The 11,575-nt window shown below is 40.7% G+C and overlaps 1 protein-coding gene across 1 annotated transcript in view; it reads left to right on the top strand.

Annotated features, from left to right (window-relative positions):
* Nucleotides 1-9,662: 9,662 nt before the first annotated feature.
* Nucleotides 9,663-11,575, top strand: part of VEPH1 (ventricular zone expressed PH domain containing 1) — an 87,225-nt gene continuing 85,312 nt past the window's right edge. Inside the window, exon 1 of the mRNA XM_033000091.2 lies at nt 9,663-9,809. The gene's annotated coding sequence lies outside the window, so the exon portion shown is untranslated. The remainder of the gene's footprint in view (nt 9,810-11,575) is intronic.

The following is an 11,575-nucleotide window of genomic DNA, read 5'->3' as shown; positions in this document are numbered from 1 at the left end:
AGCGGTGACAGCTAAGGGTGTGAGAAGCTCACAAATGGTACAGGTATGGGGGGGCTGGACTGCACAGCTGGTTAAGAGGGGCTGTCGGGGAAACCCTCGAACCTCAGATAATTTGGGGGGAGTACTGGGGCTGGGACTCTTGCAAGGCCAGCTGTATCTGTAATCCTATTTGAAATTGAGTTTACCTGGATAACGGTAATGGAAACGGTAGCGGAAAGGGGCTGAGAGATTGCAGGAAAGGGTCCAGAAGGGGGTTCAACAAGAAAGAAAAAAAGCAAGAAAATAATGAGAAGGGTGAGAAACTGAGAGAGCTGCTTGCTCCGAAAGGAGAGGCTTGAGCGAGCAATGAATCGTGAAGTCAAACACCATAACAAAACAGCGATCTGTTGTCCTCTGTTTGTCTTGGAGTAGGAAGAAGTCTGGCTACTGGGTAAAGTCCTGATTATGAAGTGTTGAAAAGCTTTGCTTAGGGAACCAGGGTCAGAACAAACCTCACGTGTGCCTAGACCTGACAGCTCTTGCCTCACCATAAGGAAGGAGGTTGGATAGTTTCCTGGGAATTTTCCAATCCTACATTTCGATGATTTCATGCTCACATATTTATAGAGAGGATTTCTTCTATAAATCTAGCAAACAAAACTTCATCCTGGAAAGGCATTTACGTAGCCATATTAGTGCTGATATTTATTAATTTAAATAACATGTTCCTATGAGGTGCTGCCTCTTGTTTTGTTTTGTTTTTTTTCTGTTGTCTGGTTTCCTTAAGCCTCCAAATCACAGCCTCTACTTAGCTCTGATGCCTTTATTGAAATTAGTTTCTGGAAATACTGCTCCTCTTGCTTGTCTTTCAAAGCATTAGTGCTCATCTGTGAGGTACAGCGTTAACGATGGTAAGCTTATTAAGCACCTGAACAGATGTTTTAGTGTTTTCTGAATGCTGGCTCTTACTGTGGCATCTCTCCCTAACCAAGAGGAGAAGCCGTGCACAAGCAAGGTCTGAGCGCAGTGTATTGTGTGCACTGCTTCTTTCTTGTAAGTTAGCATAAATGCCTGTATTAATTTTAAATGTGAATCAATGGTGCAGATTATCTGGTTTCATTAGTAGCTTCAGAGGGTAGGTGTTTAATATTAATAATCACTGCTAGCCTATAGCCTTAATTAGGATGAGAAACAGCTGGATGCTGTGCAGAACCAGCCTTGGCTCCAGACGCTGTGTCTCTGCAGCAGGCATGCCCTGATTGCTGAGCTCTTAACTCGTGGCAGCTGAGAACAGCATGTCCTCATGGTTACTTATCAATATTGCTTTTCCTTCCTGCTTCTAGGAACTTTTTAAAGGCTTCTGGCTCTTGACCAGAAACTAGGAGCATGAGCACCTCTTGGAACAGGTCCTTGGGGTCAGGCAGTTTTTCTTCTGTGTGGGAGTAGCTGCATTTGTTCTCCTAGGGTAAGTTTTCTTGACTTCTGCTCTCAGGGACAGAATACAAGGGTTACTTGGACTGTCACCAACAGTTTAATTCATTTGTCCTGGCTATGCTTAAAAAAGGGGATATTTGCTTAAGCCAAATACAAATTTCAACCCATTTGGGTATTACAAAGTAGGAAAAACATACAGAAATCGAAGAAGTGAAAAATACAGTAGAACTGTTAAAATATTCCTCAGCTTGCAGAGCGTGGCAGAGCTCCAGCACTTGACGCTGTGCTTGGTACAGCATATAAAAATTCAGCAGCAGAGTTACGTAGCTCAATTAGCACAGATCATAAACTATGCAGCTCAATTAAGAAAGCCCTGTATGTGGGATAGCGAGTGAATGGAAATAGATGCCTGAAGTAATAAAACATGCAGTTCGATTGGAAAATGATGCAGGTGGTTAATGAAAATGTTATCTGATATGCAAAATATGAGCGTGAGGGTGCGTATGCACGTACATGTATATGTAAAAAGGAGATTGGGTGTGTTTGCAGTTTGTCCATCGCAGCGAGGGAGGCTGTGCAGCGTCTGAAAGTCCCGTCAGATGGGCCTGCGGTGGCATTTGCTAGTTGCCTATGAGTATTCTGGAACTGTCTCCAGAACAGCAGTGGCTATAAAGAAAGGAGTATGCAAACTTTTTCCATTTCTGGTATACTTTATGGACGAGATGGCACCTAGATGCACAGCAGATGTTGTCTTTTGTGATGCAGATGAGCCTTTTGGAGCAGTGCAGCTGATAATGAGCTCTGTGTATTGTTATAAGATAGGGCTGCCAGGCAATAACCACCTACGAACCTGACGAAGGAACAGCTAGAGTGCTGATGTAGGGTCTAGCTCCTCTGAGACAATGGGTCAAATCGTATAGTTTTTCGACTTCATTTGGGGAAAACCTCTTTTAATTTCAACAGGAGCTCTGACTTTGTCTGGTACACAGGATTTGGCCTTTAGAAAGAAACAGCTATGCTAAAAGTGTCAAGCAAGATTGCTGTGCTTTGCCAGCAGTTGAAGTGGAATATAAGCAATACTTAAGATGAGGGGGGAAAAAAAAATTAGAATAGTTAGAAAATAGCTGTAGTAATTAATATGGAATTTGATAGAAATATTAGGTTGGCATGTAACATTTGTTATTTGTCAGGACAGTTTACAATACTGGATCTTTCATACACTTACTGTATGAAACTATGCAAGTACATTAAATATTGTGCTGCTGCCAGTCAAATGCATGTCCCAGAGGTGCTTTTTGTTACCTGGTCCATATAGAAACCAAGGACTGCTTTCTAACTGTCTGTGTCATTATCCACTCCATCTGGGACAGCAAATAGGCATAAGGTAACTTCAGAAAATACCTACTGGGAGAACAAAATAGCCTATAGATCCTTATAATGGCAATAAGAGTCTCTCCATTAACTTCAGTGGGCTTTTGAGAGGCTCTGTTATTTCTGGAGAGAAATATTCCAACCTCACAAGAATAGAAACAACAGGATGTGTTATCTTCAGGGGAGGAGGGGTGAAAATCAAGTAGTAGGTCTCCTATTGTGGTAGAGGAAACATTGCATCCAGTTCTACAATTCCTGGACAAAATTCCCAATGTCTGTGTAAAAGATGCAGCTGTGACTTAATGAACAATATGGCACGTGATAAATAAGGAACTTGCTTACACAGGAAATGTTTTCATGGTCCTCGAGGTAGTTATATCCTTGTTGATTCCATCAGAGTCAGAGGAATGTTGCCAGGTTTTAAAAATATGAGTGGGTTAGGGGCACATTCATCAGTGTCTTGCTTGGCGAGAGTTTGAGAGCGTGAGTGCGCGTATTGGAAGGACAGGAAGAGGTGGTGCCCCATCGTGTGCTGAACCTGTCCTCTGACAACGCCGTCGCCAGGGACAGGCTGCCAGGTCCTACGACACAGAACAGAATTTTGCGATGTGAACTCGGTATTTATTGCAATGCAGACTTTAACTTCAAAATCGAATAATTAGCAGTCAAACATTCAAACCATTGGGAGGGATGATCTGTGATTTCTGTACTATTCTTCTTGGCTTTCCATGGCTGACTCTTGGCATTCAGCAGATTTTTGGCATCGAGGCAGACTGCAGGGACGTAAACCTGTTTTTTCCATTAGCCTTTTCTCTTAGTAGGTTGGGAGGGGGTTGGATTTTTATGAATACTCTAAATTAAAGAGACTCCAGCCTGACAGTGAAATTAATAGAGCTATCAAAAAACCCACTGTCATTATACAACAATTGTTAATTATTTACAAGCAAACTTCTGCAAGAACAGTATTGTAGCTGTCAGCATTGTCGTTATTAAAACTAAAGCGCTTTGTCTGGGTAGAAGATAACATGACTCATTTAAGCTAAATGCAATGAATATGGAATATTCTGTTTCTCTTCACCAGTTAGTCAGAGGGAGAACAATAGTATGTCTTTTTCTTAACGAGATGTTTATTTTAAAAAGGCTAACAAAATAAATATTTTCAGGGCTTTGTTTAAAAATGACATAAATTCATTGTAGCTATTCTAACAGAAGTTAAAATCAAGGTTTGTTGTGGTTTTTTTTTTTTTTTCTAAGATGGTAAAAACTGTTTTCATAAAGTACCTACATTTTGCTATCTGAAAATGGAGTACGTGTGAATCTTTGCCTTATTATCAAGATATCTTGGTTTGCTTTATCATTACAACATATTGTTTACCACGTGCATTAGAGTTGTGAGTTGCTGACTCTGATTTCATTTGTCTTTCCAAGCATATCCTGGTTTAGTGGTGTAATTTATTGGTTCTCTGTGTGGTTAATTACAATTTTTATAAGCAGCAAGAGGAGAGTCAGAGAACTTTTGACTGAGCTGGGTGGCTTAAGTCAGTCTTCCTGCTGTGTTCTTTTACATGCCATCTTGCATTAGCTAAGATTTCGTTGTCTTAGTGACATTAATGGCTTATAGCAGTGAGTCCCCTGAAAAAGCAGAAGCAAAAGAATTAAGGTATGACTATGTCAGGGTTGCAAAGGATGATGCCAGAATGGCAAACTGCTGCAGGGAGCGTACAGATCGGGAGAGATCCAAGTGCCTGGCTCGGAAGGGGCCAAGTCCCTGTCTTCCTCCAAGGTAATGCCATCAGTCTTCTTTTCAAAGCTCGTTTGGGTCTCTCTCGCTGATCCTTACTTTGCTGCCTTACATCCCCCAGCCTGCTGTCTGTCTTGGTTTTCTTACTGAGTGTACAGATGATTCTGGGAGTGGAGTCCATTCACTTCAGAGCGAGAGGAACTCCTTTCTACTGTCCACTTTGTGACATTAAGAAAACGGGTTGTCTGAGAAGACAATCAACACTGGTCTCATCCTTTCAATGTAGTTGTCAGGAAAGGTTTTCTGTGTAAATCTTTAGAGGATTGTCATTAGCTACAGCTGTAGTTGTGTTTGCGTAAGTACGAAACCAGCTTGTGGTTCTACTTTTCCTTCCACGTGAAAAATTAAAAATTGTCAGACACTGAGGGGGAAATGTTACTTTGGTTGCTATAAGAAGTCACAGGTAGGCTCACGGTGAGTGAAGGAATCAACCGCTTAATTCTTACTGTACAATGACTTAAGTAGTTATTGGATGCAGAAGTAAAATCCAAGACCCTTGTTTATGCTCTCCTAGTTAATCCACACTGCCTTTTGAAACTTTTTTTTTTTTTTTAAAAAATCTCTTGTTTGGAAAACAATTTTTGGAGTGACAGTGTTCTGCTATCAGCCTGCAAGTTTTTTAGTCTGGTAGAGGTAGGTGGGAGAGAAGCAAGCTGTGTTCGTAGTATGCATACTAAGTTAAAAAGAAGATGTAGAGAACACACAATTGCGTTTTCCATGACTTTTTTAACATCGTTAAAAGTATGTGTTCACCCACCATTAATTCATTATTTGGTTGGAGAGGCCACGGTGCAATGAACAGCAGCAAAAGAAGCTGATTGGAGGATTTGCCATCAAAATTGAGGACTTGCATAACTGAACGTGTATTCTAGGGAGCAGATTTTTTTTTTTAAACCATATAATTTATAAACCCTTTCTGTATTACGAAAGGACAAAAGCCCTAACAGGAGTGGTACAAACATGCCGCCTCCTTATCTTTGGGCAAACAGTCTTTTTCTTTTCTTCCAGCAGCTGGCTAAAAGTACTTGACCTTCCACTTTGCTGTTCTGCGAGTTGGTTCATTTGATACTACTTTGGCAATTATTAGAAAAATGTCGGTGCTGGGACACTCCTGGGGTGGGTTTGCTCCTGTGGTCCCTTGGGAGAGGAGGACATAGCCGGTATCCGTTCCATCAAGATCTTTCAGGCCTGTGTGTAGGGTAGGCTTTAGTTATGGCCGATTTGTTGGGAATCGGGGATTTCTTTATCAAAGGAAAGTTAAGGGAGGGAGTACGCGGGCGTGCTTAATGTGGAAGGAAAGCACGTTCTGCTTGCGCACAGTGTTGCCGGAATGATTTGGAAATCCTTTCTCCGCCACGGCTGCCAAGCTGCGGAGGTGTTCAGGCAGGTCTGGGGCACTGGTTCCACCTGGGCAGTTATGTTTTTGAAAGGCTGGCTGAAGTGCTACGATTTGGTGAGATGCAACAGGTGTCAACCCAAAGAATGCATTTTCTCCAGCGTCCTGCCCTTTCCTGATGTTTCTTTTGGCTAATGTTTCCTCCAAAGACACTAAAAGGGTCCAGCCTTCTCACCGACTTCTGAGCAGAGGCCCCATAAGTAATATTAACTTCTGAAATTTCCTCGTTACTCTTAAGCAAGTTATTAATTAACTGAATGTAACCACTGGCTGTTGATAAATCCTTTTAACTAATTCAAATTCCATATCAAGCTCGGAGCATTTTCACTCAAGCTGCTGCTGAAGTTAAGCTTTGTGAAGAATTAGTTCTGATCTGTTTTTGAGTGCCGGGGTTGGGGAAAACAGAGAGAAGATATTTGTTTGCTTGATTCCACATGACAACTCCAGGGTAACTGAATAGACTGTACGGTTGGTTTGACAAGGCTGTGCACCGAGCCAGCAGCCTTGCATACCAGAGACAGGGGGATGGAAGGGGGACTGACAACTGTAATGGATTTTATCAGAATTTCTCTAAAGAGCAACAATTTGCCTTCAATTATTAATGTTTTTCAGAGGTTTCTCTTCTGAGAGGTATGAATAACTAACTTAATATGCATTCATGTAACATTTTCAATAGCGAATAAATTACTGCATGGCAAGAAGTTGAGTAGCAGATCCAAATGTTAAATAATGGAAGAGGTTTTTGAGAGCGTAGGAAATGTAGTCTTTAATAGTGTGACTGTTACTGGTTTTTCTGCGAATGCAGGAACTGGGGCTATTATATGTATAAATGCATTACAATGACGGTTGTGAAAAGCGTTGTAAGTTACCTTAAAGTGCCACAGAAAGAAAAAGCAGTGCCTGCCTACTGTGGTGTGTGACAGCGTGTACGTTAATCCTGTGGAGCTCTGGGCTCATCCTGGGGCTCAGAAATGGGTGTCACTGTCCTCCCCGAGCTCAGGAGGCACTTTGTGCCCAGGGCTGCAGGATTATTGCATTACGTTAGCGGAGCTTTGAAAATGCAAGTGAGAGAAGCTGTTGGCCCTGCTAAAGCTTGTGCTGAAGAGAAACTGGAGTGGGTTTCCAGGTGGGAACCTTAGGAAGTTCAGTGATCAGTGACTGCTGTTCAGGAGACTCTGAGGGACAATGACTTTACATTTATTTATTGCTGTAGTCCAGTGACTTTACACTTATTTATTGCCGTAGTCCAATTTTCATTTCCAGAGTGGCATTCTTAGGGACGCAATCCTGCAGTCCCTCGTGCTCTGTTCTGTTTAGTTTTTCACTCTCTTTAGACAGAAATACATACTTCTACGTTTTGTAAAATTTTGTATCAAGTTCTCTTTCTGTAACATCACTACAGTCTTGAAAATTTGTCACAGGTATGAAAGCTCGTAAAACAACACTTGAAAAGAAGCAGCTTTTGACAGCATTGCCATGACAATGAGGGTATTGGTGTTTGTTATATGAAACAATTCATTCCATATTAGCAGTCTATTTATTTTAATATCACAAAGGTATTTAGGAATGGAATTCTTACAGATCTGTCGTTCTGATGTTAAAAAATGCTAAGTGTTATGAAGTGTTACATACAGTATTGGTATGTTCCAAAACAGCAGTCAAATAGAAGCCTTTGTGATTTCTTATGTACTGAAAATTGTAGAAAACTGTTTTGACAGCACATAGGTTATCAGGTAGATGTTTAAATATTAAAAAATCGGTCAAGTTGTAAACCGTTTGCAAAAGCAGCACTTGGCAAACTTATAAGTACATTCTTCCCACTCTGCATCAGTTGGGTTCTACATGGACTGTGCAGCCTAAATTCTCTTGGAGATCTGTGAAATCTGGTTCACTTAAAGCAGCACCTGACCTGTAAAACCTACCCATTAAGCCACTCTATTGCAGGGGAGAACATTAACATGTCGGTTTACATGTCTAGGAAGAACACTGAACTTCAAACTGAGGATGGTAGTATAGCCCTGCAGTTCTTAAAGGTGGATCCTAAAAGAGGCTGTAGAATTCCTCTGCTTATTTTGAAGTTGTCTCCAATTAGACTACTGCTTCCTTGTGTATAAGAACTGGATGTTGAGAGCAAGTCAGTTCACAGCAAGGAGGATTGCAGCAAGGTGTTTTATTAGCACAACACCCCCCCCCCACCCCCCCCGAAACCAAACAACTCCCCCCCCAAAAAACCCAACAAAACAAAAAACATTTTTAACCTTAGCCTAATCAATAGACTTCCTAATTTATTGTTTCATCATCTGGTCCAGCTCAGCATCCATGGGATTTCTAGCCGACATGAAGTGTGGAAACCTGTCATGACAGAAGAAAAACAGAGGGGCTTGTAGGAAACAATGGTTGTCTTGTGGGAAGAGATTAAATATATGCAGCTGATCCCATGGGAACTGCTGTAGTCTATTCACCCTGTGTGAAAATGATGTTCTTTCAATATAATCTTTAATCCTTTTCTTTCACTGAAAAATGTGAGAACTTTATTTAAAAGTTTTGAAAGAATGTTCTATTTTAGAGAGTAAATGCTTTTCAAACGTAAAAATAAATCAAATTATTACTGTAACACAGAGGGGGAAAGTTCTCTAAAATATCTTGCAATAGTCTGTCCAGAAATTGTGTATGTGAATGTTCTTGGGAAAGTTTCTGGCTGAAAATAACCAGGAAAAGTATCCAGGCTTTCTTTTTTTCCTTGATGAGTGTATGTGGGGAAGGAAGTATCCAGCAGCCTTGGAGATATTACAGACTTCTGTAACTGTTCGAGACATACTTTTCCTAATTCCACAAAACAGATTTTTCCTGTGAGGTGGGGGAGAAGGTTTCAAGAGAAGGGAATCCTATCATATGCACAGAATAAAAGTTTGCTTTTAAGATGATTCTAATCTTCCTCCTGCTCACAGAAAAGTAAAATTAAACTAAATATGCCGTTGTTGAAAACATTTGTCCCCACCCCCAGAGAGAATGGAAATCTAAACCTTGCTTTGTTCAGTCCATGCATGTGTGAATAACATTGTGAACTCCCACAGGGTTTAGTAGAGCTGCTGTCCTGTTCTTTTTTTTTTTTTTTATGGGACCATGTCCTAAATATTAAACCCTGTTTGGTGAAATACACAGTTGTATTCCTGGAGGTACCATGCAGCATATATTTTATAGTCTGCACACTGAGTGCTGAAAGGCAAAGAGTTACTAATACTATTCTGCTTTTGCTTTCCTATAGCGTCTTTCATCCAAGGCATCCAAAGCACTTCATACAACCCAGTGTATTAAGCATGGCAATGTGTCTGCAAGGTAAGGAAATTGATTATTTTTTTTCCTTTTTTTTTTTTTTTTTTTTTTTTTTCCTTTTTATAGATAGAATAGCCAAAAGCATTGGGCTGTGCTTTGCCCAAGATGACCATTGTAAACAAGACCTCTGGCCTCCCAGTCCTTTAACGCAAGCCTCTCCGTTTCTAGAGGAATTCTCAGATCGCCTTCCTCTCCCGTGTAATTTACTTGACAATTAAAGTTACTTTTTTGAACCGGGTGCTCGGTTTCTACCTTTCAGATTTCTTGAATATCTCAGAAGAAGAGCGTTACCTGTCATTTGTCAGAGAGCTTTGGTGCCTGGGGTAGCCTGGTCCTTCGGTACAGAACGAGAAAGCCCGGCTGGAAGTGCTCCAGTCAGGAGCTGTGCTGTGGTGTTTGAGGAGAGCCCTGCCTGGTGCCCTCCGCAAACTGAGCGTTACAGAGGAGAATGGGGCTTGGGGAGAGCTGAACGGATCCTGAAATATGCAGCAGTATGTAAGTTCCTGTACAAACTTGGTTCACCAGTATAATAAGGTTTTAATTGCCTCTTGTTTTGCAGTGAGCAAACCAGAAGATGCTATCAGGTTCACTGAACATGAACTCTAGGTGGCCTGTGTTTCCTAAAATTCCTTAAATATAGTGAGGGTTTCCTCAACTTATGTCGTTTAGCATGGAACTAGATTAACAATGTTATTGCACAGTTCTTTGAAGGTTGCGCTTTTGTTTTCAGTGGAATAGCACTATCTGTGCAACTGTACTTACGTTACAAGTCTCTTGAAATTTAAGGAAATTATTCTAATTTCTCGTAGAATTTCCTTCACTGTAAATTTAAAAATTTTTATCCTCTCCCCTTCCTCTTTGATTTAACAGTGTTGGGTGTGTTGGTTTTTTTTTTTTTTTTTTTTGTCCTTCTAATGTCATTCTGCAGAATCCAAGTTCCTGATAAAACTGTAAGACTCAATCTTTTAGCTCAAAGTTCAATTGGCTTTTGGATGCCCTTAGGTCCAACTGCCCTTTTACATGGAATTTTTATTGTTAATCTTCTATTATTGGGGGAATTATTTTGCAAACAGACCAATTCAATTGCTTCAAGCTCTGAAACCTGTCAGGCTAGCTTTTATTCTGATTGCTTCTGATAAGGAGCTTTGGTAAGAATGCTGTGCCTCCAGCAAGTTAAGAGACTCACCTTGGAGGGGAACAGCTTCAAGGTCCCAGGGAACGTATGGCTCTTTCAGCTTGTCATGAAAAGGGAAACTAGGTGTTGAAAAATCAGAATCAAAACTTTGAATTAGATGTGGGACTTCCACCACGAACCAGTGGAAATTGGCCTATGTTACAAGCTGAGTATTTTTTTTTTTTTCCCCTGCATAACGATGAGTTGAAGCTTGCTACAAGAGCTGGAGTCACTGCTTTGTTTCCCACCTTTTGACCATAAGAAGGTACAGATCCCTGCTGTGACCCCCCCCAGACACTGGGCCGATGGGGAGCCACGTGGCAGGTACAAACTTTGGCAAGATCCTTTGCCTCTTTTCCCTTGCTTTGTCTGACAGATAATCTCAGTCCTATCTAAATGAGGAGATACTGGTAGGTGATATGGGGTCAAGGTGATGAGACATCTCAGGAATCACACTCTGAAGCAATTTTATCATCTAACCTGACCCTTTTTTTTTTTTTAAAGGACATTTTAGAAGACACATGTATGACATCTCTCCTTTCAGTGCCAGCTACCTATTAGTAGGAAACAGTACAGTCTTGTAGTAAGCAAGGAGATACTTAAGGGACAGGTCTCTCTTTTTAAGATCTATGCAAGAAAAGTATTTTCAGCACTGTTACATAATGCAATTATTAAGAAGATTTGCTGTGATTCCATTTCACAGAGCTTACAGTAGGTAAATGTTTTTCTATATTGTCCTTAGTGTTGTCTGTAAAACTTACATAAAAAGCATCTGCTCATCAGGTAGAGAACAGGGCATTTCTGAGAAACTCTTCTGCTGCAGAAGCACAGTGAGTGGAATATCATTTTCAAAAGGTCAAGAAGGGGCTGCTGTGTTTCAGTGCAGCTCATCAAAAAGAGGGTTCAAATGGATCTCCGTTCCTAGAGAATTTTTCTAAATTATAAGTAGCACAACAAAATCTGCACATACGAGAGTAATGTTAAAAAGCCAAAGTGAACTTCAGACCCTCTTTTGTATTAGTGTTCCAGAATGATAGCATATATTTTTTTTTTTTTGGACAGAAAATCTTTTCTGTAGCAAGTTTGT

This window comes from Tyto alba, unplaced genomic scaffold (genome assembly GCF_018691265.1).
Source record: "Tyto alba isolate M040663 unplaced genomic scaffold, T.alba_DEE_v4.0 Super-Scaffold_10, whole genome shotgun sequence".
Taxonomy (NCBI): domain Eukaryota; kingdom Metazoa; phylum Chordata; class Aves; order Strigiformes; family Tytonidae; genus Tyto; species Tyto alba.
The sequence above is the reverse complement of the archived record's forward strand: the minus strand, read 5'-3'. Positions and strand labels throughout refer to the sequence as shown.